We start from the raw sequence: 5,426 nt of genomic DNA on the forward strand, positions 1-5,426 counted from the left end.
AAGTAAAACAGAAAAGATAAAACGTTTCGCGCTCAGGCCCCTAGAAAGATTTGGGGACTTGCAATGTCACCCCTGGGGCTCGACCAGCGGCTTGCCGGCGTAAATCCGGTGAGCGGCAGCGCTGCTAGGGTTAGGGAAGGGCACGAGGTTGCTCAAGGGCTCACCGCGAAGAGATGTGCTGAGGGTCTCGGGTGCGGGGGCGGCTCGATGGCGGCGGTTGATGGCGAGGTCTCTAGCGCGGTGGCGGAGCTTCTTCTTCAGCGATGGTAGAGGTGCGGGTGGCCAAGGGGTGGCTCGGGAGGCTCGAGTGGAGTGTGCGTGGTGCACTTGCGGGCTCAGCGGGTGGCAGGGATGGCCGGAGGGTGGAGCTCGGCAGTAAGGTGCGCGACAACACTCTCGTTTTGCTAGCAGCGGGAGAGGTGGCACAGTGAGGTGCCGATGAGGCTTGGGGCGCCTTTTATAGGCTAGGAGAGGTGCGAGGAGGCGATAAGGATGCCGTGGGTGAGCTCAGGCCCACCGGGGCACACGGAGGCGGCCAGGCATTGGCGGCGCAGAAGGATGACGCGCCGGAGTGGCTGCGGCAGCGCGCGTGTGTGGGCACTCGACGGTGAGTGGTGGAGCGGGATTGGGGCGATGCACGATTCCTTAGGTCGCGTGCAGGGACTGGCCGGGAGGGGAGCTCGAGTTGTCACCTCCATGGCGGCGAGTGGCTGGGCAGCTCTGCCGGTGGCGCGGCGTGATGTGGTGGTGGCGATCTGCAGGGCGTGTGGTGCGTGCGAAGGCCATTGGCCGGTGGAGATGCATAGTGGCGTGCGGCACGGATTGGGCGAAACCCCGAGGACGAATTGTCCTGTCGCCGACGAACATTGGCTGGTGAGCTGCGCCGGTCGGGTGGCGCCACGTGGCGACATCGCGCGCGAGACGCGCGGTGACCGCGCACCGGGCAGAAGGGTGGGAACGCGGTGGCTCTTGACAGCTAGGTTTATGCTCTGCTATTGATCCAGAAATCTTAGCGGACTACTTCTTATTAGGGAATCTTTGTAAAAGCCTCATAGCGTCCCTATGCAGTCACACCTCGGTAGTGTGATGAGTGCAGCATGGTTGGGTTTAAAGTTCTTCTGAACTTTTACACGACTTGTGGGTAAAGATGTACAACCTCTGCAAAGTGTAAAACTGATCGATCAGTTGTGCTCACGGTCAAGAGCGGCCTGGACCCTCACATGATTAATAAACTTGAAGATGGTTTTAAATCGTTATTCTGGTTATTTCTTGTGGCCTTGCTGAGTACCAACCATAAATGCACTCACTCTTACTTATTGCTACTCAGAAGAGGAAGGTGTGTGAAGTTTTCTGAAGATGATGCTAAGTTCTAGGTGTACGCAACCCTTAGTCGATTGCCTGTGAAGTTTGGAGCTTTCGTTTTCAGGATTAACCTGTAAACCTCTTATAGACTATAACGTCAAGGCCAGTAATGGTCCAAAAATTACTACCGGTCATTTGTGCATGGTTTGTATGAACGTCGCACCTGTTCGGCTGTTCACACGTATAAATCTCACTCTCGCTACCAATTTTAGTCATATGGCATGAACTTTGACGCTGAGTTGACACTGGTTTGCAGATGAAGACAAAAGCAAATGCAGTAAGGATTATTCTACCAGCTTTAGCGAGTCTTATTGTTCTCACTTGCATTATACTTATATGGATCTATAAGTTCAGAGGTAAGTTTCCATAATATATATACTAATTGTGGTTACTAAATGAAAACCTACTCACCAATTTTCGGGTGCAGGAAGAAAAATAAATGCAGAAAACCACAAGAAGCTAATGCATAGGGGTTTAACAACTTCAGAAGAACTTCTAGAAGAAAACACTGCCCATGATTTTGAGCTTCCATTTCTCAAATTCCAAGATAGTCTTGTCGCCACAAACAATTTTTCCAATAGATTTATGATTGGGCAAGGAGGTTTTGGCAAAGTTTATAAGGTAATTATTTATGGAAGGTATCTTTCTTTGTATGTTCCAGTTTGATCATTCAATCAAGTATCTGCATTACATATCACAACCTTACTTTTTTAATAATTACAAAGGTGACACTAGAAGGTGGTCAAGAGGTTGCTATCAAAAGACTTAGTAGGGACTTGGACCAAGGAATACAGGAGTTTAGAAATGAAGTTGTTCTAATTGCCAAACTACAACACAGAAACTTGGTTCGACTACTTGGGTGCTGTGTTGAGGGAGATGAAAGGCTGCTAATTTATGAGTACTTGCCCAATAAAAGTTTGGATATTGTCCTTTTCAGTATGTTCAATTCATACACTAAATAGTTGAGGAGTTATATATTTTCATTTTTCATATACATGACATATTTACCTTGTAGGTTGTGAAAGAAATGCACCGCTTGATTGGTGACAACCAGAAAAATGCAAATACAAGACGAGTTGTTGGGACATAGTAAATACTATTAATCACAAGTTAATATGAATATATATGACTGTACTAAATTCATATTTGTAATTTTTGCAAATGAAATGTCTTTACCAGTGGTTACATGGCTCCTGAGTATGCAATGGAGGGCATTTTCTCCGTGAAGTTTGATGTCTATAGCTTTGGCGTGTTACTATTGGAGGTTGTAAGCTGTTGATCGCATCCCAAATTACCCAAACCTAATAGTCTATGTAAGCAAATATTACTACTTCACAGATTAAGGGTTTTAAATGTTTAGTCTTATACGATCTCAGTGAGTGACATAATTGTTACAGGCGTGGAATCTCTGGAAGGAGGGGAAGACAAGGGATTTGGTCGACTTATGTATTGTTGAGAATTGCTTGCTAGATGAAGCTTCACTTTGCATCCATATGGGGCTTTTGTGTGTACAGTAAAATCCTGAAGATAGGCCATTCATGTCTTCAGTTGTGTTCAATTTGGAGAATGGATGCACAACACTACCAGCGCCAAACCACCCTGCATATTTTGCACAAAGAAATTGTGATATGGAGCAAATGAGACAAGATATTACTAACTCTAAGAACACAATGATTATTACAGTCATAGAGGGAAGATAGATTAACTCAAATTTTTAGTCATAAAATATTTTCTAGGATAATTTTGTGAACATATTTTAGCTTTTAGTATTAATCTGGAAATACAATATGCGGCTACCTTTTTGCTACTAGTATAGTGCAAACGCTTTGTTTTGAAAACCAAAAGTAGCCTGGACGAAATAATCTTAAACGGATATATGAAGCTCAAAACATCCGATTGGGATGATGCTGATACGGAAAAGCATAAGGTTTGTAAAACAAAGCCTCTACCTAGTATGGGGGCAGCCGGGCAGGGGAAAGGATATGATATTTGGTTATCCATTTTCACCCAACTTTTTTTGGGGCTCTCGACATCTTTGGAAGGTCAGGATCATACTGCTGTGCTCGTGTTTACAATTGTAGCACCATGTATACACACTCTGTCTATAGCATATAGTAGGGTGACTTGCATCAAATTAACGTACGTTTACTTAAACGTGGTACGTGTAGTTGGGTTTGGCCAGAAAGTCCACTGGCGGTTTTTTAGATAAAGAAAAAAACATTACAGCCTTCACACTCACGCGTGAGTGCATATAGCCAATCGTTACAAATCAAGTACTAGTACTTAGACTAGCTACAAAATGCCACATAATAAAAATGGTTCTAAACAAAGTAGAAAGAAGTGAAGGCTAGCTGAGGCTTAATCCTATTACTAAATTTAATCTTCTTCCTTTGCTTATCTGTAATGTGCGAGCCCTATGCTTCACTGACAAGATGAAAGTACGTCCGACTAGGCAAAACAACAACACGGTCTATAGCTCACTTGTCTAATCGGGGGCTCCAACTGGCGCCCAGGACAAAAGCCCAAAATAATCCGTCACCAAGCTCCTCCAGTGTCGTGTCATCAACTCTTCTTCATGCGGTAATCTCCGGTTATTATACTTGCCACCTTGCATTGGGAGTTTTGGATCATGAGCTCGTACGTATATATGGACTCATGCTGTGATCATGTCCGCTTGAATCAACGAGGATTTCCCCGTGCCGGCCGCCGTTCCCCCAACGACTACGTCGTCGTCGCCGCAGCCTAATCCGGATAGAGGCGAGGCATCAGCAGCACCAACAAGGACTTCTGCCTGGGTCCATTTTCTTGTCAGCGTGTTCTACGTAAAAGCTCAAACTCACCTACTGATGCTTCAGTCCATCTATGGAATTCTAGCGCCGGTGGCTCATGACGCCTCGAAGGCTACATTTTTTAACAAAGGAAAGAAGTCTCCTTTTGGTCTCAAGTAGCCCAATATCTTTTGATGATCTGGACATTTGCACTTCACACACATACAAAAATATCGGTGAACAAGTCATTCCAAGGGAGTGTTGTGGTGACGTTCTGCCCAAATGGCAGAGAAATCGTCCATATATGCTGGTGAAAGAAAATGTTGTGGCAAAAAAAAAATTGCTTGCTCACTGCGAGAGCCTCACAAGAAAGATATTCAAGCTTAGGGAAAAACAGGACAGGAGGAGAGAAACGCAATATGTGTGGGAGTGTAAGTATCAGGAGCGCCTTTCTTGAAGAACCCGGATGGGTATTTATACTGTTTCCAGCGATGGATTATTGCCAACTTGCACTACGGGACACAGGAACATTGCCGAGTGCCCCAGGCACTCGGCAAAGCTCCAAAAGCACTCGGCGAACCCTTTGCCGAGTGTAACACTCGGCAGTGGGCACACGACAAAAAACCTACCGGCAAACAAACTTTGCCGAGTGTTTTTTGCCGGGCACCCGGCAAAGCTTTTGCCGAGTGCCCAAAAAACACTCGGCAACAATTTCAGAAAAAAATAAAAAAAAACATTCGCTGGCCGCCGCCGCCGCCGTCGCCACTGCCGGCCACCACACGCCGCCACCGTCACTGGCCCAAGCCCTCCCTGGATCTCGCTGCCATCTCCCTCCCCATGGCCAGCGGCGCCGCCATCTCCCTCCACCTGGCCCACGCCGCCATCTCCCTCCCCCTCCATGGATCTCGCCGCGCCACCGCCGTCTCCCTCCCCCGGCTCGCGCCGCCGCTGTCTCCTCCATCCCTGCCCACGCGCGCCGCCGCCCCCCCTCCGCCCCTGCCCACGCGTGCCGCCGTCTCCCTCCCCCTCCCTGGATCTCGCCGTTGGGGGAGAGAGGGAGGGAGGGGCGGCCCCGGCCGTCGGATGTCGCTGGTGGGGAGGGGGCAGCCGGAGAGGGAGGGGGAGGGAGAAGGAGGGGGCCGGCGCCCGGATCTCGCCGGTGAGAGGGAGAAGGAAGGGGCCGCCGCCCGGATCTCGCCGAGGAGGGGGCGGCCGCCGGGGGAAGGAGTGGCGGCCGGCCACCGCCGGATCCGGCCCCGGGAGGCCACCACAGCCCCGCCCACCATGGCCTCCGCC

At 48.8% G+C, this 5,426-nt stretch overlaps 1 pseudogene; it reads left to right on the forward strand.

Annotated features, from left to right (window-relative positions):
• The first annotated feature begins 263 nt into the window (after window positions 1–263).
• Window positions 264–3,062, forward strand: LOC101785870 (annotated as a pseudogene).
• Window positions 3,063–5,426: the final 2,364 nt, after the last annotated feature.

This window comes from Setaria italica, chromosome II (assembly GCF_000263155.2).
Source record: "Setaria italica strain Yugu1 chromosome II, Setaria_italica_v2.0, whole genome shotgun sequence".
Taxonomy (NCBI): Eukaryota; Viridiplantae; Streptophyta; class Magnoliopsida; order Poales; family Poaceae; genus Setaria; species Setaria italica.